Source organism: Euprymna scolopes, chromosome 25 (assembly GCF_053919585.1).
Source record: "Euprymna scolopes isolate OS-2025 chromosome 25, ASM5391958v1, whole genome shotgun sequence".
Lineage (NCBI taxonomy): Eukaryota > Metazoa > Mollusca > Cephalopoda > Sepiida > Sepiolidae > Euprymna > Euprymna scolopes.
Genome location: NC_136506.1, coordinates 61517309 through 61526430, shown reverse-complemented (window position 1 = coordinate 61526430; position 9122 = coordinate 61517309).

The window sequence follows — 9122 nt, the reverse complement described above, 5'->3', positions numbered from 1 at the left end:
GAAGTGGGTCAGGGGCATTACTTATTGCACACCCCTTGTATGCTGGCTGTTAGGTTTTTGTTGGAATTTTTTGGATGGTATGAATCGGTCTATACCTATAATTAACCATGGGACAGGTATTCTATCAGTTCACATGTGTGTATATATATAACGATGGCATTAAAATCACCCATCAGAATAATCTTATGCTTGTGTTGAATGCTACTAAGCACATCCTGCAGATGTTGATAAGTTATATTTCTCTTGTTTTGACATGTTCATTGTTGGTGCATTGTAACTAATAACTGTAGCAGTAGTATCAAGTTCTAAACTCCAGGGTTTATGTCATGGTACGGTCCAAGAGACACTTTTGCATAGATACATGTTAGTGGCCTAGCAAGGTCACAGGGGAGACAACCAAGCAAAAACACCCTAAACAAAATTCATCCCAAAGCAACAAAACTAATGCTGGCTTGCCAGGACACTATATATACAAATGTAGGCAAATTTGGACATATTTCATTGGTTTGAAAATATAGGTTCTTTTTACCAATTATCATTTTAACCATAGAATAGTATTATAATCTTCAAAAATCTGCAAATTTTCATGAAGTTTCATTCCATACAATCAAAGATATAAGCATTTCAATATTCAATTTGTCTACAAGTGTGTGTGTGTGTGTATGTATAATATATATATATATATATATATATATGTATATATATATATATATACATAAATTGAATAAAATCACAACCTATATGAATAGAAATTCACTTTTTTTGGCGTTAAGCTCTTACAGCTGTTTCGTGAAAGGATGGACAATTACCTCTCGTCCATAGAACTGTAAATCTTCCATCCAGTCACTCCTCAGAGACGCTTACATTACAACTATTCCCAACAAGTTCTTCAATCCGTTGTGAACACGTTTATTTTTTCCCTCCATATTAAATGGAGCTCATATTTATACTTAGTTTTAGTTTCGTACAACCCTTACAGTCAAGAACATCTTCCTATAACTTAGTTTTTAGCCTATTTTGGGGGCACTATTTTAAATGAGTCTCGCTTTTTAAGGATATTCTAATTTAATTTTTAGCTTTTATTTAGATTTCGCGGGTTCAAGGAACGAATGAGAAATCAATCAGATCCTGAATTCAGGATCAAGGACAGATTATGTACAATTAAACATGGATTTGTGGTTTTAAAAATTGGGGGATTCTGTGAAAGTTAGTAAAACAATAAAAACTTCGTTATTTACGTCTAATTAAAACTTGATAATATTTACATGTAAAAAATAAAATGTGATAAATGAGTAATTTGGAGAAGTATGAAGCTAACGCTTATAATAATGAGTTAAGGAACTGACAAAAACAACATTGATTTGCGGTTTTTTAAAAAAACGGGAGATTATATTAAACTTAGTAAAACAATAAAAACTTTCTTTTTTACGTCTAAAAAAAAAAAAACCTTTAGATCTAAATCACTTCTAAAAATAATGTGACGATAGAAGGATTTAAAAATTATATAAGCTCTAGGTTCACTAGGAATTTAAAATACTACATTAAACCAAGTTAGGTGTTTCTGTAATTCTATCTTGTATTATAATTATTCATTTATTTATTGTGGGTATTCCTCTTTATCTATTATAATTATAATTTAATTTGACATTATCTCTAGTTTTAGTTTTTTTTTGTTTTTTTTATCTTATATAATACTTTGCATCAAGCCTATTTTTATTTAGTCAGGATTAAGTTTAGATAACAGGAACTTATTTTTATGCAGACATCCTTGGATGATTTCTTTGCGTGAGTTCAGTAATTTGTCGTTTATCATTAAAATACGATAAGATTCTAGTATGCATAAGCCGCACCTACCTGATTTTGATGGATAGTATTTTCTTGCTTTCCCTATAATGGACCATTTTAGTTCATACTTTATGTTTTTAATTATGAGATCTCTAACCCTTTCCCCAAGGGCAGTATCGTTTTTAATTTTCATATTTTTATTCAGGTTGTTCTTTATTTGGTTATTAGTTTGGTTGGTTCCATCGATATTATTCACATTATTTCTAATTATTTTAAATGATGCAACATGGTTACTATAACGCTGCTTAAACTCGAAACAGCTGTAAGAGCTTAACGCCCAAAAAAGTGAATTTCTATTCATGTAGGCTGTGATTTTATTCAGTTTACGTATATATGCTCTGAAAACTCTTTTGAAAATTCATTGAGCTGAGATTATAATTGAGTTGGTATTATAAACAATTATATTCTAAACTTGCAACAGAAAGGAATTGTTGATAAAATAATATATATATATATATATATATATATATATATATATATATATATATATACACACACACACGCATAGATATACTGCCTTTTTGGCAATTTTATAAGTTCCAAATCTCAGCGACTATTGATCAGAATTTAACAAATGAAGGCTCTTTGGAAAGCTAATGATCTGAATTATGGAGTAGACTATGTAACATTTGCCCTTACGTTGCACATTAAGATGATCATTTATCATCCAGAGCCTATTTTTGGCACTTTTTTACAGCCATAAAATGTTTCATAGTCATTTGTTTTCCTGGTTTTGAATATGAATTACAAAATATCTAATATTTCCCCAAAACCTCTGGCCTTGATGGAGGGGAGACTAAAAATTGCTGCTATGGTTTCAAATGATCTGAAATAGCAGCAAGGGGAGACTTGATTCCAAATATTTCTCAAATGTTATATCTCCGTTCTTTGGTTTTCACACATAAAGTAAATTTCACTGTGTAAAGGATTATTTGATACTGGAGATATTCATAATCGTACCCTATTTCCAAAAGAGAGGAGATATAACATATGAGAAATATTTGGAATCAAGTCTCCCTTTGCTGTTATTTCAGCAGTTATTTGAAACCATAGCAGCAAGTTTTAGTCTCCCTTCCATTAAGACCAGAGGTTGGGGTGTATATATATATATATATATATATATATATAACCACATTTTAAATTCAAAATTTCAACTGTGAGAAGGAATAATAAATGTGCCCTTAAAATAGGGAAACAGAAGAACAAAAAATGAAGAGAAAGAAAAGCACAGATGGGAATTTCTCAAACAAAAAATACAGATGCTTTTTTTTCTCTTGTGGGATTTCCACTTAATTGAACTAGATTCCTAAATATGTCATGAATGAATGACAGCTGTTTTCTCTTCTGCTTACTCAGAACCCAAATATATCTCCCTCAAAGAATATGTAAACTATTATCTAAAATTGGTACAGTACTTTTACAATCCCCTTCGAAACACAATGCATTTGCTATCATAACATTTATTAAATCATTTTGAATAGTGTTAGTACAGCACATAGACATACCAATTTCCATCTTTACATAGTTCCTATGGCTTTATAAATTATGTTTTTAAGCAAAATTAATCTGTTTTGAACTCATGTCTTATTTTTTGCAGATTATAAAAAATGGTTATTTTGAAAAACATATATCCATATAATATTTTTGATTTCTTTAAACACATATCCAGCTAAAAAAATCCTTTAGATTTATGTGCAATTAATTTTCAATGTTTGACATCATAAAAACTACTGCCTTAGTAATGTGTACTCTGCCTATTCCTTCTTTCTCAACCAATCACATGTTTGTGTACAAAACGATAAACTCTAAAACATCATAACGATTTTACTTTATCTTCTTCGACAAGTGTTCGGTCTGGCATATTTTGCCATTCCATAACAGTTTCTCTAGCTTGTCAACCCTTATTATATACCAAAACATTTTAGCTGTCTTTGATGGTATTGAGAAAGGATCTCCTGTATCCAGCCATGTCCATTACTTCTGCATTTTTTTTTTTGTTTTTGTTTTTTGTTTTGTTTTGTTTTTTTGTTTGTTTTTTTGCCCATGAGACTTTCATGATTCTCCGGATGAACCACATCTCCACTGCTTCTAGTCGCTGTTCTGTGTTCTTTGCATCTATATAAAAGAATGGACCATATGTATGCTCTCATAACATGTATACATGTATGTTGTCTTGAGGTTTACGTTTTACTAGTATATAGATTAAAATTTTTTTGTTTATGTGGACATATATGAAAGAAAGTTTATTTAATTGCAACAGGAAACGTATGTCGATTTATTAAGCGGCTCTGGACCATAACGAAATTTGCATGGTTCCTATTTGCCTCTTCATAGAAGCGTGATGGATTCATAGCTTTCTCATATGCAAAAGTCAGTTCATAAATATGAAAACTAAATAACAAGCACACAATTTACACCAGTAACCCACTCCCACTTCCTATAAAGTAAGGCATTTTTAACTAATTTAAAAAACTTTGATTACTTGACAACCTTTCTGAACAATTTATTATGATCCTTTTTGTGTAATTTTGCTCATCAAATTCTTATGGAAAAAACATTCACTGCTATTTATTTATTGCACTAAAGCTTAGTGAATCAACATTTTCTCTATATCTGTTGATTCAACCAACCTCTAATATGCTTACTGTGTCCATGTGAATAATTAGAGAAAGAGTGATACTCTTTTTCAGCTTTTCTTCTTAATTTTATTTTGCCATCTAATTTACATAGCATGTTCGTACATACCATAAACATGTGTTATAAATTAGAAAAATAAGTTTCTTCACTTTTATATTATCCATAAGGACAGATCCAATAAATATTTATTATTTTCAGGTATGCAAGACGAATATGTAGCAGCAGGGATGCTACCTCATTAAGATGTTCATTTAAATTGTATCGTAGAAAGTGCTAAGATCCACCCCATAGCCTTTGAGCCCCTGGAGGGGCATAGGCCATCTACAACTTTTGTAGATGTTTTTGTAGTGAGGAGTTCTTTTTACAGGGTGAGGGTGCTGGCCCCACGCCCAACCTTCCCAGAAGGTACATACAGCGCCTAGCCTTCCCAAATGGTCACCCATCTGGTACTGGCCATGCTCAACGTTGGTTAACTTCGGTGATCTGGCGAGAACCGGTGTGTCAACGTGACTGTACCGTACGTACTAAGATCCACACTGACAATTAAATTGTTATAAAAATGCCGACAACAGAGATATGTACATCAAAGGTGAATGAAAAAAGAAAACATCGTTTAACGAACACGAGATGTTTGTATACGTACATGATTAAAATATATTTTATGTGAGTACTTTTTCATTTGAAATGTTCCGTTCTCACATCAAGTTCAGTTTTTAAAAAAAAAGTAATAAAATGTATGCGTTTATACCTATAATTTATGAGCGTGTACATGTGCAACAATGTATGCATTTGTGTCAACGTGTGCTGCTTCTCATTAAAGTGTATACATGTATGAGAGCGTGTGTGCATGAAATAAGAATTCATGAGGTGTCCCTTGGCAACTTTAAGACAATGTAGACATTTCTGCATGTGTCACTTTTTGGCAGGGTGCGTATGCATGTGTGTGAGTTGAAAAATAAATAGTAACCTTTCAAACCACAAAGGAAGAAGAGAGTGAAAATGTTGTGCTCGTTAAACGTGTGTTGATTTTTTTTTATTTAAAAATTTTTTTTTTTTATTTCATTGTTTTTTTTTCAACTGTATTTTCTGGAGGAAAACCTCACTTTAAATAATATTTCAATCAACTCCAGATCCATGTTTTTTTTTTTTATTTTGAGTATGAAAAATGGATTTTAATCGTCAAGTGTGGCAGACGTAGTTGAAAGCATATCACATGACAACCATTTTTTTCTTACTAAATATAGCTTTAAGTGCCAGTTTTGTAAGAAAAATCTCATTTCTTTTTTTTTTAATGTGATATTTGGACATAGCTTATGTATTTGCACCCATGTTGCTTGTCAGTTAATACTCCAAGATTGGGATACATGCCAAACATATAAATGTCTTGTGTGTTCTAGTTCATCAATTTTCGAATGAAATCAAAGTGGAATAAATGGTAGTAATAGCTGTGAACGAATAAATCATTATATATATATATATATATATATATATATATATAGTAATTTATAAAATATATATGGCGATTAAGCTACACTGAATATTCGGCGTTTCATCCACTCTAGGATTCGTCAGGCTTATGCGCGAATTCTGTGGTTGTTTATTGTTTTTATATGGTCCTCTTCTGTTGAGGATTTTAGTTAGCCAATCAGCTTTCTGGTATCCACCGCGCCCCTTCCTATCAACCAATGGGCATGCATTTTATCGAACAAAGGATCTGTTTTAAAACTAGTTTAGTGGTTTAAGGCAGCCATTTCTTTCTTTCTTTTTTTTTATATATATATATAAATATACATATGTGTACATACATATATGCACATATATATACATACATATATGTGTGATCGTTTATGTATATTCATGTTTATTTAATTTATTTATTTGTTTATTTTCTATTGTTTTTGTTAGTTTTAAAACTATTTTGTATCGCTATCCTAGAGTAAATTTTATTTTGTGAACACAGTTATTTGCTATTTCTCTTCTACAGTTAAATAGATTTTTGGGTTCTTTAAAGTACAGGATAGCAAATTTTTCATGAAGGCATAATTTATATGGGTCATCTAAATGCCTACACGTGGTAGCTTATCTTATTATTTTCCATTCGACTACCGGCGAATGTCCGCTTTCTTTGAGTTCTCAATATTTATTCGCTAGTGTTGTTTTTATACGGTGTTTTTTATTGTTGAATGTACTTTTGTGGTCTTAGTATCGGGTTTTGAAATCTAAGGAAGTCATGCCTATGTAATATTTCTTGTTATTCGGGTTTTCTTTTGCAAATATTGTTGTCTGAAAAATTACGCTTTTTGTTAGACATTTATTTTGAACTGGGCAAAGTGTGCGGTGTCTACAGTTGCATTTATCTTGTTCGTTATTAGTATTTTTATTTATGGTATGGTTGTTCTTGTCCGGGGTTGGTTTGTTGTTATTATTATTATTATTATTATTATTATTATTTCTGCTAGTGTTAGTTTTATTTTTGTCATGGTGTCTACTTTTTTTATTGTTTATTTTGTTGTTGTTTACATTGCTTTTATTTAGTATTTTGTTATTATGTGCTTTAATTATCATCTCTAAATTTTCGCAACAACTGTAGGATAACTTTAAGGTATTTTTATTGAAGATTTTGTGTAAGGGGTTGGTTGCGGGAAAGTGTTTTTCAATAAGATCTAGAAATTTCTTGCCAAGTTTTGCTTTTAACATTTGATTGTATGGGGCCGTATACCAGATTATTGTTCTTTTTTTTCTATTTTTAATTTTATTATAGTTATTGGTATTTTGTTGCTTATATTTGATATCGATATTTTTGTATCCACTATTTTTTAGGGCTGTTTCGTAGATATTGGTTGACCTGTTAAATGCATTTTCATCGCTTGAGTTATTACTGAGTCTACTTACGATCGAGTTAGGAATGTGTTTTATAATTGATGGTGGGTGATTGGACTTAGGGTTTACATAAATTGGAGTAGCGTTATCTTTTAAGTATGGTTCATATGTGTTTTTATCTAAGTTTAACGTGACATCCAGGAAGTTTGTTATTTTTATGTTAGCTGATACGTCTGCTTTTAGGCCTAATTTTCTCATTTCCTTGTGTATGATTTTCTTAAAGTTTTCTCCCTTGACTTTGTTGGAGTTTTTTATTATAGCTAGTCCGTCATCTCTATATAGGCCGATATCCGTAGTATCAAATATGCTTGTGAGGGTATGTAAAATGAATAATCCCACAAGATCTGATGCCTCTGCAGAGTCCTTGGCACCCATCGCCAAATCAAACGAATTTTTCATTTTAGTTTTTATCGATTGGTTATTATTATTTATTAGAACTGATTTTCTACATTTTTTAATGATGTTGATTTCTTCCGAGGATATAACAACAACCAATAAAGATGAGAATAATAGTCCATAATAAATAAATTAATATAAATAATACTCATCTCGATAATGAATTCCAATTAAAATAATAATATATATACCATTCGGTATGGGCCCGACCATGGAAGATCAGATAATAAATAAACATGGATTTATAAGATCATAAAATCCAACCTTGATCGCCCTTTGGGGCCCATAGAGCAGTTGATAGAGATGTTGAATCTCTACGGTTCCAGATGAGCATTGTATGAAGATAGCGGGTGTGTTACGTTGTTGCTCTATAATAAAGGGTTGAGTGTGTTTGTTGCGTCATCTCTAATAATAGATTAGAAGAGATGACATGTTATATTATATATTTAGGTTGTATCATAAAGGGAATCGTGTGTGAGTGACATGTATTTTCAGAACCTACCTCTGCTTCTTCGATGTTGGACCATCTAGAATTTCTCGTCCTGGAGGGAGACTTGATACCTGTTTTTGGATGAAGATTCAATCACTCCAAGACAAGGAATTAGTTCTATAGTTTATTTCATTTTTCCCAGATGTCCTGCAGAAGTTGGAAAGTGAAATCGGCCTGTGTGGGTTCTTCTTCTACACATGTCAGTGTTCGCCCCCCACCCAGTGAAGAGGAGGAGACAACGGGAAGCCGTCCGTTGTCTTCTGAGTCCAAATCAAATCTCAACGATTCAGTTAACCTGATCACAGGACTCACACGCAATCAAATCAGCTGATCTTTTACTTCCGGCCAACGTGTCTACACTATAACTTACCTCTCACCTCTCTCTCTCTCTCTCTCTCTCTCTCTCTCTCTATCCATTCACTAACATTTTCAATCCTACCCAAAACCGGCCAGAGGCTTACTTGGCCAAAACGTGGTGAGACAACAACAACCACGGATGGCAGTGATGGCTGAGAATGCAGTTAGGAGGTTCGAAGTTCCTATCTGTCGCGGTTACCACCTGACGAAGGCCAGAGGAATAGTTGGCCGAAACGTCGTGAAACAACAACTAAAAGATGAGAATAATAGTCAGCAATAAATAAATTAATATAAATCATAATCAATACTAGATTTCCGATCTCCATTGAAAATAAAACCCTATATCAAGATCAACATAACTTTTCTCATGTATTGATTTTATATGAGTTTCTACTTTATTTTTTTTTGGGGGGGGGGCTATGTGGAGATCTCTTTCTTCCGCAAAATTGAAGAGTTTTAAAAATCTTCAAAAGAATTCAGTCAAGTGGAGGAACTGGAGGCAATTTTTGATCAGATG